Source organism: Canis lupus, chromosome X, assembly GCF_003254725.2.
Source record: "Canis lupus dingo isolate Sandy chromosome X, ASM325472v2, whole genome shotgun sequence".
NCBI lineage: Eukaryota > Metazoa > Chordata > Mammalia > Carnivora > Canidae > Canis > Canis lupus.
In genome coordinates this window covers 23,016,010-23,034,977 of record NC_064281.1, presented here as the reverse complement: position 1 = coordinate 23,034,977, position 18,968 = coordinate 23,016,010, and the positions used below count along the sequence as shown (strand labels likewise).

Here is an 18,968-nt window from a genome sequence, read left to right as displayed (position 1 = left end):
CTAGATATAGATCTTTCCCTTCTTTAAGTTTTAGTGTGGTGCAGAGTTCTCTGCAACTTTACTTCTCTTCCCCAAGTTTATTGTGAGCTTCTGAAGTGGAGATTTTGTCCTCAAATTTGAATTACTATTATATACCTATGCATCCAGAAAATGCTCTTCTTAGAAAATCTGAAAATGAATGAATCTTGTCCTAATTTTGTTGACGATCAAGTACAATTAATTAAGTACAATTGCCCTTACTACTTTACACGTTCTTTCCATTAATCACTATTGGGTTTCTTTACATTGTGAACCTCAAAGCAGAACAAAATAAAACAAAAAGGCACAATATTCTAAACCTCAGAGTATAAAATGTGTAATTGGATTAAGCGAGGAAAGCATGATATTGCTTAATGGAATATTCCTTTTTTTTTTTTTTTTTTTACTGAAACTCAAATCAGAAATTATTCTTCCCAGCAATTCAGGCTTAAAGTGTCATAGTACACTGGTGCAGACCAAGATGACCTTAATATTCCCCTCAGTTTGACTAAGCTTTAGACAGGCTTCTTCCTGATTGTAGGCCCCTGATTTTCTTTTTGTAGAACTTTTACTTCAGGAAACTTGCAATTGTAAATTTTTTCTCTGCTTCTTTGAGATGTAAATTTTTTACAACCCAGGAGTGTCTTTCTTAAGGACAGGGGAGCCATCCTTTTGAAATGTAATCATCAAGAAAGCACCCCTGTGTCCCAGACTCTCTGTGATAGTTGGAAACTGACATATGTAACCAGCAGTTAGCAAATAGATTTCCTAATCACATTGACCCACTTCCTATGATTGTCCTTCAGTTTTTTTCATTAGCTCACCTCAGTCTTTAAAATCTTCCTGCCTTTTGTTTCAGTAAAGCTGAGTTCAGTCTCTCTCACCTATTGCAATAGTCTCTCTCCCATATTACAATAGTCTTGAATATATTTTCCTTTGCCTGTTTAACTGGCCTGATGCAGTTTTCCTTTAACAGCACAGTGAATGCTGTTTCTCCCTAATTTTATACAGAATAAGATCAGATATTGCAGCTGTGCTAACGACCACAATTAGGGTTAAACCAAACATGTCAGAGGGATGCAATAATTTATTGGAGGGAAATTGCACAGACTTATGATTGCAGTCTATTCTTAAAAGCCCAGTGGGGTTTACACCATCAGAACTATGAAGTAGAGATATATAACCTAGCACAAATTACATGAAGTGAACCCAAAGAAGCTTATGACACTCAGAAGAGGAAACCAACTGCTTAACTATTACCCTATTTCACTGATAAGAAGGAAATAGGAAGTAGAAATTGATGTTCAAAATCTATGATACACTTGTTATAGGAACACAATATATATGTGCATGTTAATTTGTATACAGTTTAAATTCTAGAATTTGGCCTCCATCATGCTCAAGAAAACTTTATTCTTATTTTATTTCTGGTCATCATGGTGAATTTCTTAACCTCTCTAGATATTGTGGTAGGTGCATGATTGATCATTAAAAGTAAAAATACAAACTTCAGAATAGATAACATTTCCCACCTCTATTTACCCCCACATGTGAGATTATCACTTTGCCTACCATGTATTTTGTTTTCATTGTGGAGTCTAGCACTATGCAGCAGAATTTTCTGCAGTTGGAAATGTTCCAGTAAAGTAACCTCTAGCTACATTTGGTTGTTGAGCACTCAGAATCTGGCAAGTGTGACCAAAGAACTGAAAATTTAACTTTATTCTATGACAAATTTAATTTAAATATAAACAATTACATGTGGCTAGTAGCTACTATATTGGACAGTGTACCATATGATTGATCATATCAATCATAAATCATCTCATTGCCAATGGGTTAGAGCTTCCTACAGGGTTAACTGTACAAAGCTTTTTACAAGATCCTCCTCGTAGAAAATGAGATCCATGTCTACCTAAGTCAGAGTCTCAATCTCTGTGCTATTAACACTTTGGGCTGGATAATTCTTTGTTGTATATACACTGTATGGAAGAGGGAGAGGTGGGTCTTGTACATAGAGAAGATGTTTAGCAGTAAGCCTGGCCTTTACTCCTAAATGACAGAAGCACCTCTACTCTATTTATGACAACCAAGTGTCTTTAAACAATGTGCATTGCCAAATGACCTCTGGGACTTTAAGGAGCATCCACATAAGCATTACCTTTAAACTTGATCATTCCTGTTGGAATTCTGGCTACTTCCTCAGAGAGTCTGCCTCTAAGACCACCTGGCTCAATTAAGGAGACTCATTGACATGTCCCCTGGACTAGATATCTGAATATATGACTGTGAAATGAGGGGTAGAGAGAAAATAGTACAGTGAAAAAAGGAAGAAAACTAATTATATTACAGACACAAGAAAAAGATTAATTTTAAAATTCTATACTTTAAATTCTCACACTTTTACCTTTGCAAAATGACCTCATCTGTATTTCCTAATGTGTTTGATTACTTGGAATTACCACCCATTTAAAGAGTTTCTAACTTCATATCATTTTGGCATGTTTAATTTGACAAGTATTTAAATAGCATTCTTAAATCTCACTTCTGTGAAACAAGAATAGAAATAAAAATCTCCTCTAAATTCAAGGGTCAGAATTACATTTCCTACCTCAAATGAAAGGAAGTTAGCTCAGTAGGGATATGGAGGGCAGCAACTAGGGAAGAGGACATCATATATGGATACAGATATTCTAGAAGCAATAGTCATATATAACCAGTCTTAGAATTCTGAGACTGGACTCAGATGTGAGTTCTAGTTTTTGGTCTAGCTTATTTAAACTGTGTGAACTTCGACAATAATGCTCATTCATTCTGAATGTTCTCATTTAATTGTACATAGGTGTGTCTAGCCAGGTACTTCATCTTTGATTTAGCGTGGAGTAATATGAAATGCTATCAGTGTTTAGATTGTGGCAATATTGTGAACATAGCTAGATAAATATTTCTTTATAATCTTACCGATGTAGTCTGTGCTACAGTAACTTATATTTATAATGAAGGCCGACAATATATATTATATATTATATAATATATAATAACTGCTTTCCAGAATACACAGTACATATTAAATTTTAGTCAGATATTTCTCAATCTAAAAATTTCTACCCTAGTCTGCCAAATCAGAATTGATTATACAGACTACCACTTATCAATGTACTAGTGACTTTATTTTTATTTTTAAGCTAAAATATAAAATACCTTTCATGGTTTTTTTAATACAACATTTGACAGTTTTTGTAAACAAATCAGCATGTGTTTACTAATGACTCAAGCAAACATTTCATTGCATTTATTCCCATTGAGTGTACCAGGATGCGTCTGTGGTTTGTTGGGGGCTCATCTTATATGTAGAGCTACATATGATAATAAGGAGAATATTCAGTTTAACAACTACCAAAATGCCTTTATTTGCAAGGGATTATTAATAAAATTGTATAAAGCATACTACAGTTCTATTCAAAAGATTTTAAATTTCTTGTATAATATTTATAAATATGTTTTAGATTTGAAATTAATTGTTCCTCCATTTTCAGAACAAAATATGAGGGAGTAAAATACCTATAACTTAAGCCAAAAGGAGGTTTTACTCTATAGTAAGTTGAAGAATACTATTTTGAAAATTGTGATGCTTCTAAATAAAAACAAGAACGCTTAATATGTTAATTAGATTGTAGCAATCATTCACTATGTGTATCTGTATCAAAACAACATGTTGTATATCTTAAATATATACAATTTTTACTTTAAAACAACCCAAAGACCAAGAATGCTGATTCTTGGAGAGGGAGTAAGGATTGTGAAAAGTGTGAACCTTTAAAATTTTTTTAAAAGATTTATTTATTTATTCGTGAGAGACACAGACTGAGAGCGTCCCTAAGTGTGAGGAGTTTATATAAAATTAAGAATTCGGGATCCCTGGGTGGCTCAGCAGTTTAGTGCCTGCCTTCGGCCCAGGGCGTGATCCTGGAGTCCCAGGATTGAGTCCCATGTCGGGCTCCCTGCAGGGAGCCTGCTTCTCCCTCTGCATGTGTCTCTGCCTCTGTGTGTGTGTGTGTGTGTGTGTGTCTCATGAATAAATACATTTTTTTAAAAAATTAAGAATTCAAGTTTTGAGGTAATAGGCAAGGAATTATAGAGCAAATTGTTACAGTAGTAAATCATGCTGTTTGAAATAAAATATGTGTCTTGAATCTTTAAAGGGTAAGCTATTTTTAAGAAAATGTGGAAAAATGTTTATATAACTGCCATTTCAAAAATAGTACCAGTTTTATCATTGATGTTGTTGGCCTCATGCATAATATGGGAATCCCATGAATAATTTTTTGAAATGAGTGTATATTTACTGAGCAAAAGAGTTGGCCTAATTATTTTCCTCATTTATTTGGATAAAAAAGTTTGGCTTGATTAAGTATACTACTATGATGCACACACAGACTGAGGCTATTAATAAAAATTGTCAGAAAATGAAGTATTTCCCACAGTGTTAACATTTATTAGTGTTACAAGAATTTAGAAATCCTAATATATACATATTTTGATGATTAGATTATTCAAATTCCATAAAGTACATTTATAATGGGATATAATTCCCAAACTCTGGGACTGATATAATTAAGAATAATTTTATTTTACTGCTGTTAGAAGACCCCAAATATTTGAATCAATAAATGTTGATCAGGTTCAGGAAGTCATTGCTTATGTTGTGAGGACAGAAAATAGCTGTAAGATACACAGTTGCTTAAATTATAGCAATTTTATAGAAAAGTTGTAATCATAATGATAAGAGGACTTGTCAGAGTTGGAGGGGGGATCAATTAGGAGTTTGTGCTTTGCAGTGACTAGAAGCCCAAAAGAAATCTGCAAAACTGGGTGATGGACATTAAGGAGGGCATGTGATAGAATGAGCACTGGGTATTATAGAAGATTGATGAATCGCTGACCTTTATCTCCGAAACCAGTAATACATTATGTGTTAATTTTCCAATCAAACAAATGACACTGATTCTATTTTGTTCCCCTACTGTAGATGAAGGAGGAATTGTAGGATAAATAACGGACACTTACTGAGTAGCCACTTTCTGTCAAAAACTATAAAGGTACTTTACATGCAGTGTTTTTTTTTTTTTTAAGTTTATGGATCAGGTGTTATCTGCTTCTTAAATTTCAAGTCAAATCACATGCTCAAATCCCCAGACGTGTATGTCAGCAGGAGCTTAATTTCTGTTTCTTGAGTTGAACAGTCCTTCTCCTAATATAGAGTCTAAATCTTCAGCTCCTTTACCCCTTCCTACATGGCACCTATGACCTTGTGCCTGGTGGCCTTTCCTGCCAGCAATTCTTATCTATAAGCATCACAGAACATCACTGAGTTTCTCATAATGTTTGACCTCAAAAGGGATGTTGCAAGAGTTTCAACTTGTTTCTCTCATGTAGCTCATTGGCTCTATGGCACATTTATTTGTCTCCTCCCTGGTAAACAGAATTTGCAACCAAAGAATATTGAGAGGAGCCTTCTTTGCTAGGCTAAATTATATTGCAGATATATATCCCAAGGTTACAGGTGCCTTCTTTCTTCATGTTTGTATGACTGAGATGTGACATGTAAGAAGAAAAGGAAGGTGATATGAAGAAAAAGAAGAGAAGGAGAAGAAAAAGGAGAAAGAATTCATAAAAGAAGAAAGAAAGAATAGCTTTACAGAAGAATTTTTTTAAATAAAGAATCAGGTGTACTTTAAATGTAATATCCCTGCAAGGTTATTAAAGTTCTCTCTCAGTTTCCAGTATTATTAAGACTACATGTAAGGGTTTATGGTGAGGAAAACTGTTATGTTCCATGGCATTAGGCACTATGTCATTTTACTAACAATATGAGTGGTATCTAGCGAATTATTCTCAAAATCATTTTATTTCTACATCTCTGAAGTATATGCTGGTTTTTTTTTGTTTGTATGCTATCAGTTTAAAAATAGATGGCATATGATGTGCAAGAAAGAGATAAAGGAAATGGAAAATTATTCTTTCTGTAATAATGGAAATACACAGAGCCACATCATATCTAGAGGAAGAATGAGACACTTATGAAAATTTAGAAAACAAATACTGCAAGGAAATGTGTTTCAGTCATAATTAGTCAGAAAAACAAAATGCCCTTTTATTAAGGAGAGATTAAGGACTAATACAATGATTGGAATGGCTGATACAGTAAAGATGAGGAGACAGAAAATTTAGAATTACTACTCCCCAGGTAGAAATTGTAGTGGCTACGGTCAATTATACCATGCTCAATTGACTGATTTCCATGAGAACACTTGGTCAAGTGATTTTAAGGCTATTCGACAAATGCAAAATCTCTTCACAGCAATACCTAGATTAGCGTTTTATTGAGCAACTGGAAAAAGGTATGTGTATACCAGGGGATGCAAATCTAGGGAGGCATTTTAGTATTCTATTACAATGCCTACAGCCTGTAGGTCAATTATTTTTCTCTTAGAGGAACTGTTACAAATATGCCCAAAAACACATGCAGAAAAATATGTATAAAATGGACAAAATGAAAACAATCTTAATGTAAATGTCAACAAAGTAATCGGAAGGTAAAATGTGTTCTTTTCATAAAATGTGAAAGGTGAAATTAAGCCGCGTGATCCAATATGGATGAATCTCAGAAATACAGTGCTTAAATAATTGCCAGTTATAGCAGAATTCATAAGGTATGATATCATGTACAATAGATATTATCTGCAAAACTTATCATATATATGTTAAGTATACCAAAGCAAATGATTTCTATAAATCATTAATAAAGACCTAATACAAGTAAAGATATGGACAGGAATGTCACAAAACAGGAAACTTGAATTTAACATAAAAATATATTCTCACTAGAAATTTAGAAAATGAAAATTAATATAACTAAATACTATTTAACTCCCCTCTGAAGGCCCAAAATATAAAATATGGAAGGCCTAGTATTGGTTAAGAATATTAATGAACATGCATATTGATGTAACTACTTTGGTTCAACATTTGAAAATCAATGTAACCTACCATATGAATAGGCTAAAGAATAAATATATCATCATATCAATTGACACATAGAGAGGATATGACAAAATCCAACATCTTCTTCATGACAAAAACTCTTCAGCAACCTGAAAATAAAGTGGAACTTCTTCAATTTGATAAAGAACATCTACACAGAACCTATAGCTAACATCATACTTATCATTGAAAAACAGTGTTTCATCCTCATATCGGGATCAAGACAAGGATGCCCATTCTCACTACTTTTATTCAACTTAGTATTAGGCATTCTAGTCCCTGAAATAAGGTGAGGAGGAGAAGAGGAAGAAGAAGGAGAAGAGGAAGAAGAAGGAGAAGGAGAAGGAGAAGGAGAAGGAGAAGGAGAAGGAGGAGAAGGAGAAGAAGAAATAAAAGGTATCAGATTGGTTGGAAAGGAAGAAATGGAGTTGTCACTATTTGCAGATGACATGCTTGTCTATATAGAAAATACCAAAGTATCTAAAAGAAAAAACAAAGTAAAAACCTAGAACTAATAAATGAGATTAGCAATTTGTAGGATACAAAATTAACGCACAAAAATCAATTGTATATCCATAGATTAGCCATGAAGATGGAAATGAAATTAAAAATACAATACCATTTATAATTACAAAGAAAATGTGGTATTTAGGTATAATTCTAACAAATATGTACGTTGAAAATTCCTGTGAGAAATCTACTTCCATCCTGGTCAACAGCCTCAGGATGCCAGGGTGGACAAAATACCAGTTTCACTGTCACCTCTGTGATCTCTTCTTGTCAGTGTCGTCTTCACTCTGAGAATGTTACTAACCCCTGAATCTCTCTCCTGGTTTTCTTTCAGTTATTTTCTATCATTTTTCTTCTTTGGTGGAGAGGAGCACCCGTCCATGATAGGGTTCATGTTTGCATTTACCTAGAATTTGAAGGGATTTCTGATGCTTGAGAGTCTCACTTTTTCATCCTTTCTTTCCTGTTCAGCATACTAGACAAAAATGTCTTGACTGTTGTCCACAAATCTACAGATTTTCTCCACTTCATTTTTCAAAAAGAGCAACAGATAAATAATACACTTCCATCTGGGTTTCTTGGTTTGTGGCTTCCCAGTACAGTCTTACTTCGTCTGCCGCTCTTCCTGCCTTTCTCAACTATTTTAAAGATGTGTGTGTCCCACTGTTTCTCCTATGCATGCCCTAAAAGATTGAGATGTAGTGTGTTCATGTAGATCTAACAGAGGCACTGAGTGAATGGAAGAATATTTGTGTGTTTCATAATGGCCCTGATTCCCTTAATAGATGTTTGAATATTTTTTAGCGTAATGTATCTGTGTGTGTGTGTGTGCAACCTTATGAAACATGTTCTCTTTTCAAGGTTTAGCAATAGCCAGTTATAGTAGGTGCTGCTATAGTTTCTATTTAGCATGGTGATTGCAGTGACCAATCACACAGGACACTGAGGGTTTTCAGATGAGATAGAGGGAAGCAATGATCATTGTCTTTACAAAATAATTGCAATACCTTAAAAAATACTGATGAAATAAACCAAAGAAGACTGTATTGAATAGGAATATAAACTTTTCATGGATTGAAAGATTCAATGTAGTAGAGATGTCGATTCTCCCCTAATTGATCTATAGGTTTACTGTAATGACTATAAAAATCCCAGCAAGTTTTTTTTTTTTGTAGATAGAAAAGCTTATTCTAAAATTTATGTAGGAAGGAAGAGCCCTTAGAATAGCTAAGACAATGAAAAAGAATAAAGTGAGAGAAATCTTTCTTCCTAATATTAAGTCCCACTATATAACTATAGTTATCAAGACAGTGTTGTATTAGCAGAGGAAAAGAATAGAAAATGCAGAGGTAAGACTAATAATATGCCCAATTGATTTTTACAAAGGTGCAAAAGCAATTCAATGGAGGAAGTGTAACCTTTTCAACAAATAGTGCTACAACAATTGGACATCCTTAGGCAAAGCAACAACAAAGAATCTTGAATAAACATTACACCTTATAGAAAAATTAACCTTAAAACATCACATACTTAAATGTTTAATGAAAACATTAAAACTTTTTGTAAAAAAAAAAAAAGAAATAGGAGAAAAATCTTTGGAATCTAGGGTTAGACAAATACTTCTTAGACTTTAGACCAAAACCATGAGCTATAAAAGGAAAGAGTGATAAATTGGATATTATCAAAATTAATATCATTGCTCTGTGAACAATCTTATTAAGAGAATGAAAAAAGGGACACCTGAGTGGCTCAGTCAGTTCAGCATCTGCCTTCAGCTCAGGTCATGATCCCAGAGTCCTGGGATGAGCCTTAAGTTGGCTCCCTACTCAGCGGGGAGTCTGCTTCTCCTTCTGACCCTCCCTCTGCTCATGCACTCACACATAAGCTATCTAACGAAGGAGTAGTATCTAGAATATATAAGAACTGTCAAAACTCAACAGTAAAAAACAACTGATCCAATCAGAAAATGGGCAAAACATACAAAGTGACATTTCACTCTGGAGGATATGGATAGCATATTATCACATAAAAGATATTCAACCTCATTAGCCATTAAGGGAATGAAACATAAAACCACAATGAGATATCACCACATAACTCTCAGAATGGTTAAAAAAAAATAATAACAATGCCAAACGCTGGTGAGGATGTGGAGAAACTAGATCACTCATATATTACTGAGGCGGATGCAAAATGTTGCAGCAGAAAAGAGTTTGACAGTTTCTTAGAAAACTAAACATGCAATTACTATACAACCCAGCAACTATGCTCTTGGGAATATATCCCAGAGAAATGAAAACTTACATTTACACCAAAACCTGTATACTACTTGACTGCTCATACAGCTTTATTTGTAATAACCAAAAACAGATTATCATTCAGTGGGTGAATGATTAAACAAACTGGTAATCCATATCATAGAATATTATTCAGCATAAAAAGATGAAATATTGATATGCAAAACAGGTGAATGATCTCCAGGGAATTATACTGATTGACAAAAAACAATGCCCCAAAGATTACAAAGTATATTATTCCATTTATATAACATCCTTGAAATGACAAAATTATAGAAAGGAAAATGAGACTAGTGTTTTTGCATGAGATGGGGACAAAAGGGTGGTAGCTATAAAGGATGACATGAGGGACCTGTGTGGTGATGAAATTATTCATATTTATTTTGACTCTATTAGTTTCAATATCCTATTTAATAGACAGTAAGTAATGATTTACAAATGTTGCCATTGGGGGAAACTGGATAAAGGATACCCAGGATCTCTCTGTATTGTTTCTTAGCTGCATGTGAACCTATAATTATCTCAAAATAAGTATTTTAATTTTAAAAACTAATGTAATTAATGGTTAAACTTCCAGGCTGCAGAGACATACCATTGGGTTTAATCCTGAGTGTATATCCTGTCATCTTTTTAGGTAAGTTTATTTTCTCTGTGCCTTAACTTCCTCATCTTTAAAATAATAGTAATAGAATTTACCTCAAGAGGAGTTACTTACACACCTTCAATACACTAATGCCTTTAAAGTACACAGAACAGTGCTTCTCAGAGATTTATGTTCAACAAATGTAACTTTATTATGATTATTATGGTTATATGTATGTTCATGCTTATGAAAATTTCTGAAACTTGCTTGGGATAGGTAAATACCAACTGCAGCACAAGGGTTACTTTTAGAGGTAGAAATGAGAATTAAATGAAAGGTAAAACTTTAGTTGTGCATATTTTATACCTTTAAAAAATAGTAGGGGTAAAGCAAATATGACAACTATTCAGTTAAAAGATATGGATTTTAGTTATTCTTTATCTTGATATATGGTTATATGATTTACAGATTTAAATTTTATTCTTAAAACACAGGTGAATATATTTTATTTTTGTCTTATATATAGTATATTATGTATCTATTTTAAACTGTTATGTTTTATATTTTTGACATCCTGTAATTGGAAAATAACTGATTTTTTTAACAAACTCATTGCATAATTAAATCTTAATCATTGTCTAGAAATAGGCTCTTTCACTGCAGTCTTGATTTTTGATTACTTTATAAACACAGAGTACTCTAATCCTAAATTTACTTTTTATTGATGGCCAAAGAAAATATTGTGAAATTGATCTATTGTCTTAGAAATCAATAATATTCCCTGGCATTATTAAATTTTTCAGAGTTTAAGTTACTCTCTGAATTCTCCCAGTTGCAATGTTTTTTTGACATAGTTGTTGACATCTCTGGTTTCTCCATTCTTGCCAACTGTTACTCTCAGTTGGAGGCTTCTCTCATTTCTCTTTCATCCACATCTATAATGTTGTCCTTATTATAGAAAGATATTAAGTCTGATAGAAAATAAACAGATCAACAATCCTGTTTAATATTTTAGGCATAATTCTAAGTGAATGGCCTCATCATGCCTACATACAGATTTTCCCTGACCTGGAAAAGAATTTCATACGATTAGTTACACTCTTTCTTCCTTCCTTCCTTTCTTTCTTTCTTTCTTTCTTTCTTTCTTTCTTTCTTTCTTTCTTTCTTTCTTCTTTCTAGATTTTATTTATTGATTCATGAGAAACAGAGAGACAGAGAAGTAGAGACACAGGCAGAGGGAGAAGCAGGCTCCATGCAGGGAGCCCGACGTGGGACTCGATCCTGGGTCTCCAGGATCATGCCCTGGGCCGAAGGCAGCGCTAAACTGCTGAGCCACCCAGGCTGCCCACACTTTTTCTTTCACCTGGTGGACATTGATGTCACTAATCACCATGTTTAGGACCCTGATCAACATTATTAAAATTTGCTTCAAATCTAGGTAAGCTACAGTGTCCAGTTCATTAAAATGTATTTTAGTCTTTAATGTTTATTTTTTAAGATAATTGGATCAGAACTTAAACCTTAAATGAGTGATAATCTACTCATATTAACTCATATCTAATATGTTAATATATTAGTGATATCATTGTCCTTTTTGATCCAACTCATTCTTGTTTAAACAGTATTTATGAGTATCTAATATAGGCTGGGCAATTTCTACATACTTAATGTACAGAAATAACGGACAGGATACCTGAAATTCAGATGTGTATCATTTTAGACACAAAGTATTATAAGCTTTGCTTATTTTAAACTGACAAAGAAATGGGAAATTGGGATGCCTGGGTGGCTCAGCGGTTAAGCACCTGTCTTCAGTTCAGGGTGTGATCCTGGAGTCCCGGGATCGAGTCCCACATCGGGCTCCCTGCATGGAGCCTGCTTCTCCCTCTGCCTAGTCTCTGCCTCTCTCTCTCTCTGTCTCTCATGAATAAATAAATAAAATATTAAAAAAAGAAATGGGAAATTACAGTTATATTGATTGTTTGACTCAAAATGCTGGAATTTTGCTTCATACTTCCTTAAAGATAAGGAAGTAAATTTTAGATAATATGTTCATTTAACTCAGAATACTACGCAGAAAGGACTTTGTGGCAAAAATCTATGTAAGACCAAACTATGTATAATCTATTGTCTTAGTTATAAGAATTTCTCCTTTTGCTTATTAATAAGTAGTAAAAAGGAGCAAGATTTATAAATGTAACAATTTATCCATAGAAATATTACTTGTTTATTACTTTATTAAACATTTCTGATAGAAATGTAAATGATCACTTAGCATATAAAATAACGCCACTGGGCTTATTCATTTGATCCAACATTATTTCTATTTCTATGCAAATTTGTCTATTCTATCTCACAACTTATGTTGCTCAGAAAACTGCAATTCCCTGAGTCTGTTTGTTCAGTTTGCAGACTTGAAAACTACAAGTAAGGAAAGCATGCAACCAATAGATTCTATTCAAAACCAATGTGAGGGATCCCTGGGTGGCGCATTGGTTTGGCGCCTGCCTTTGGTCCAGGGCGCAATCCTGGAGACCCAGGATCGAATCCCACGTCGGGCTCCCGGTGCATGGAGCCTGCTTCTCCCTCTGCCTGTGTCTCTGCCTCTCTCTCTCTCTCTCTCTCTCTCTCTCTCTGTCTATCATAAAAAAAAAAAAAAAAACCAATGTGAAGATTTGTTCTTCCACACTATCTTAGTCAGTTTGGGCTACTTTAACAAAAATACCATATACTGAATGTCTCAAACAACATTTGTTTCTCACAGTCCTAGAGAAGAGAAGTCTGAGTTTGAGATGCCAGCATGGTCAGGATCTGTTGAGGGTCCTCTTCCAGGTTGTAGACTGCTGGCTTCTCATTTTATCATCACATGTTAGGAAGAGAGCTAGAGAGTTCACTGTAATCTGTTTTATAAGGGCACTAGACCCATTCATGAGGGTTTTACCCTCATAATCTCATCATCTACCAAAAGCTCCATCTCTTTATAGCATCACATCGGGGTTTGGATTTCAACACATAAATTTTAAGGGAATGCTAACATTAAGTCCACACTGCACGCACACACACACACACACACACAGTAGTGGGGAAATAGATGCTTACAAGATTTAATTAGGACATGATAAGTACTATAATAGAGGGATTTAAATAGTCATATAGGTTAACAAAAGTAGTATATTTAATTGAACCTCCAAGAGTTATGGAAATTTACCTGGAGGAAATGATCGTTGAGTTAGGTCTCAAAAGTTGATAATGAATTAGTCAGGAAAAAAGTCACAGAAGGGTTTGCAAGAAGATGAAACATGGGAGAAAAGGTACAGCGGTATATAGTTGCTGAGTGTCAAGGCCTAAAAATATTCAGTATTTCTATTGTACAAAATGAATTCTGAAAAATAGTAAGAAATAAAGCTGGAAGAGAAAATAAACAATTTCAGATTACCTAAGACTTTTGTATGTCATGGCAAGTACTTTACTTTTATATTAACAAGGAAGAAACATTGGAGTTTTTTAAGTATAAAAGTCGGATGGTTAATTTGAATTCTAAGTAAATCAATTAGGAAGTGGGATGGGCCATGGATTTGAGAAGCATCATACTAGAAGAAGAGATCATTTTCAGAACTATATCCAAGCCAGAGTTGATGAGGACCCAGTTAGAACAATAGTATTTGAAGATGAAAGGGTGGATTCCATAAATATCTGGGTATTGATATTGATAGAACTTGGTGATTAGTAAGGAGTAAGAGAGACAGAGTAGTTGTGTTGGTTATTCATTGCCACATAGCAAATTACCCCAAAACGTAGTGGCTAGAAACAACAACATATGTTTATTATTTCACACAGTTTCTGTGGGTCATAATACTGGAGCAGCTTGCCTAGGTGGTTTAGGCTCAGGTCTTCCCATGTGGTTGTAGTCATGATGTCACCTAGTGCTGCATGTTAGCTGGCCTGTGGTTGAAGGATCTGCTTCAAGGTAGCTGACTTACATGGCTGTTGAAGGAGGCCTATTTCTTGCTGGCTATGGCAAGAGGACTAATTCCCCTGCCAGTGAACACCTCCGTAGGGTTACTTGACTATCTCCATGAAATGGTGGCTGGCTTTCCATACAACCACTTATCTAAGAAATAGGAAAATGTATAAGCTTCAAACCTTTTTATGATCTAGCTTTGAAGTCAAATAAACATTTGTGCAGTATTCGATTGGCTACCTAGGTAGGGGATAAACACACAAGAGTATGAATAACATGAAGCAAGACTCATTGTAGACAGAGTGGTCAGTAATCCCACATTTTTATCATCAGTGTTTAATTGGATTATGGTAAGCAATAAAAGAGGAGTAGGGTTACTGAGGTTTTTGTTTGCACTGTGTGTGTGTGTGTGTTTCTAGAAAGTAGAAGGTAATAAGTCCAGTTTTGGAAATTATCCAGCTAATGCTAGATAATATGTTTCTGAAGTCCAGTATATGATTAGTGATGGAGAAATATATTTGAGAAGCATCAGCATATACACGGTATTTTAAATCTCAAGATTAGGGAGGTTTATCCACGTAGAGCATAAAAATAGATAAAAGGAAATAACATTGTTTTTTTTAAAAATTGAGTAAAGGGGTGGGAGGTCATGGAAGAGATAAATCAAGATGATCAGAGAGTTAGAAATAATAAAGATTAGCACTGTAGAGATAAACAAAATAGTTTAATAAGTGAAGAGTCAGCAGTGTCAAAGCAGAAACATACAGTGAAATATGTCCATTGGATGTAGCGATATTTATGCCACTAATAATATTGCTAGAGCAATTTCAAGTGTGGAAGTAGAGGAGCAGAAAACATATAACAGAGGGTTAAGTACAGGTAAATTAAATAAAACTGTTTAATTATGAGCCAGTTATATTCCATTCTAGTAAGATAAACCCTTCAGCATATTGAAGGCAGAGGGATTTTAATATTGGGAATGATTACATAGGTAATAGAATTCTGCAAAACCAAACAGGAGATCATCAGGCAACTCAGAGATTAGCAATCTCAAAAACTGCTGCAGTGCCTTTGCTGAAGACATATAGGGAGGAGATGGGGTTACTGAAACCCAGAATCCAGGGTCTCTTGGAGGAGTTGGAATCAATTCTTGTAAGAACTAGAGCCACAGAGGAGAAGCAGCTACTGCTGAAAATGCCCCATTAGTAGGCAGAGAGTGAGAAGCACCCTTTTTCTCCCTTTTTCTGATAATGCCTCCCATCAGCAGACTACAGTTGAAGCTAGGTGACCCAGGAATCTGGGAGAAATATTTCTCCTGAGGTCAGCCCTGATGTGCTATAAAATGAAAAAGGAGAGAAATGTATTTGAGAACAAACAGGAACAGCCGACACATTTTTTTTTTTAACTTTCCACCTTGTAAAGACAAACCAAATTAGAAGCCCTGCATGAGAAACTTTGTAGAACTTTAATGCATAATGAAAAATGAACTTCACTTAAAATATTTCAAAGACTGAGGCCTATGCTCTAGGTAAAATACCCATAAATTGAAGAGCTTTCATCTCAGCACTTTTAATGTAGAAAGATTCAGCCTGACTTGAAATAATTGGGCTTGACATTATCTCCCATAATACAGGAAATCATCAAGAATTCCCTGCACAGAATACACTCATGAAAGATTTAGAATCCATTTTATTCTAATTAAATATTTCCTTTTTTGATTTAGTGAATTTTTCATTTTTAAAAGATATGGAATAGTAATAAAATGAGATGTATTTAGAAATTAACCATAGCCATAAGATAGAATAGCATGTAAAATATAATTTTATCATTTAGGTTATTATAGATACTTGTCCATCAAAATGTTAAGTATTATTGATTAAAATATACAGCAGTATACATTTATAGTGGGTATTGAAATTCTCACAACATCCTTTCCCCTCTCCCTGAATCCTAACAGAATCTTCATTTACATCAAACATTTGATACTTTCATTCCATGTACCTCAGAAGAATCTGACCCCACAAGTCTCGGTGTGAAAGCCTGATTGGCTTAAGCTAATTAGCACATTTGAAACTGGACAGAAATGAACAAGTGACATAAATGGATAGTTGGAAGGAGGCAGGGATAAAAAGATCTCTTGGAGTGCTGAAACATAAGAGTTTTTTCTTATCCTATGCAAATTGTGATATGCTGTTGTGGAGCCCAAAACTGCAGCTACCTTGCTGTTAAGCTGAGGACAAAGAGAGGATTGACCAACGTCAAATGATTTTAAGAAAACAAAGTAAAAGTTGTTGGCATAAGCCAAACCTGAAACCTCACTTACAATTTCACTGCTAGCTATATGAGGAAATAAAATTCTTTATTTTTTTAGGACAGTTTAAGTTGTGTTTTCTTTCATTGGCTGCCAAAAATATCTTAAATCACTGTACAAAGTGTGCTTGTATATAAATATGCATATATAAATAAACATTTATAGGTTTCTAACCTTATTAATTTATACTTCATCCTTATATATATATATATAATTTTAAGCATTTCAAATAGTAATAGATATTTTAAAAAATCCCCACATAACAACCTATATGCTACATCTATTTATTATCTTATATAACCATTATATCTGACATATTAATTTTAGGAGAATAATTTTAACTCAGTGAAGTATTTTCACTCTTTCACTTCAAATCTGGTATCCAAAATCAAATGTTTTTTCACACTTGAATTGATCTTTTCTGCCTTTTTGTCAGTTTTCCTAACCATATACAAATGAGCCATCTTCTGCTTGCAGGACCATTAACAAAATAAAATTAATAAATCTTAGAATTTAACTTAAAATTCCAGTAAAATTCCAGTAGGATGGTAGATACTAGGGAAGAATTTCTTAACTCTCTTGGAATCACTTACTTTTTAAAAATAAAATGAAATGCACTGAACCTTTCCCATGGAGAAAAGCTATACAATGTATTAATACATAAAAAAAATCATATACACTATACTGGATTCCCAGACAGACAATAGTCCTTTCAGTATAGTATCATTTATTCAGTAGCAAGATACAATTGGAGAAAAAAAAATCAGTGTTAATGCACATTATTTACTAAATTTTTAATAGATCCAACAGATATCCCTATTCTTCAGTGAGGGAGAATCTGTTTTAAACTTCTTGGGATACAAAGGAGAAGTTAAAATGGTGGAGAAGTAGGAACACCCTAGGCTTGCCCCTTCCCTCAAACACAGCTAGATAACTATCAAATCATTCTGAATACCTAAGAAATCGATCTGACAACTGACAGAACAAACTGCACAACTAAAGGGAGAGAAGGGGCCACATCATGGAAGGTAGGAGGTGCAGAGATATGGTTTGAGGCAGAAACAGATCACTGGTGCTGTGGAGGGGAGGAAGCCCTGGTTGTGAAGAAAGATGAGAGAGAGGAGTACACAGGGGAGTGCACAAGGAGAACACTTCCCAAAGTCATTGACTGAAAAAATAAGAGGGGCTTATTTTTGTGAGTTTTTGTGACCATTGGCTCCAAGATTGGAGTGTTAGAGGTCTCCAGTGTGGCTGGTATGCAGCCCTGAGGGCCCTATAGTCCTCCTGTGGAAAGGGCAGGCAGGTAGCCCAGGGGTAGACGACATGATCTGAGGATCACCTAAGACACACTGGGAGAGACTGTTCCCTCTTCTTGGAGCACATCTGAGAGAGGTGGCATTGCCTTTCTAGGGACAAAGGAGTGTGGTGGGTGACATTTCCCTACCCCTACCCCTTGGCATAGGCACAGAGACGCTTGCTGAGGATGGCTAAACTGGACACTGGTTATTTAGCCTGCTTTGCTCCAGATAGCACACTCCTGTGCTCTGGTGTGACTACCCTTCTGGGTCAAACATGCACAGTGAGACCCTCCCGCAGAAGACCGGCACAAGTCCTCACCACACCAGTTCCCTAAAGTTTGGAGTTTTACAACTCAGCAGGCCTGGCTGGGATAGAGCCCAGAATATACCCTGTTCTTCCAGGCAAACATGCAATCCAGACACAGACAGTGTGAAAGCAGTGATCTGAAAAACACCTAGGACATATTCATCTCTAAGGATGAAGGAGATGGCTGGTACCATTTCTCTCCCCTGTCCCTCAATATAAATCAACTTCAGTAAACAGCACAGTGCCAACCTGGCTGCCTAACCTGCTTACACTAAGTTTTGACCCTCTGCACTCTGTTGGTACTTCTTTTCTTGGGCAAGTGTGCCTAAGCACCAGTGCAGCAGGCTCCTCCCTCTGAAGACCAGCACAAAGCCCCCCCCACACACCATGTCCACTGACCATAGAGTTCTGTGAAGCTTCAGCTCTGTGGAAATAACATCAGGTCTCTTTTAACAAGCAGAGCAGAGCACAACACATCTAGTTAAAACTCACCACATTCTGACCAAGGTCCAAAAACTTCCCATTGCAGGCAAGGAGAGACTCTGCAGAGGACTGACCTGAGAGATATAGCCGGCATATAGAGCAGTACAGTGCACACAGCACACACGAGAGACACTTCCTAAGGCACTAGGCATTGGA

General features: G+C 35.1%; 1 long non-coding RNA gene across 1 annotated transcript in view; it reads left to right on the top strand.

The window, feature by feature from the left end:
• LOC112655784 (uncharacterized) overlaps window positions 1–16,828 on the top strand; it is a 30,737-nt gene extending 13,909 nt beyond the window's left edge. The window contains exons 3-4 of the long non-coding RNA XR_003133889.2: window positions 10,447–10,503; window positions 16,371–16,828. This is a non-coding gene — a long non-coding RNA (uncharacterized LOC112655784). The remainder of the gene's footprint in view (window positions 1–10,446; window positions 10,504–16,370) is intronic.
• The last annotated feature ends 2,140 nt before the right edge of the window (window positions 16,829–18,968 follow it).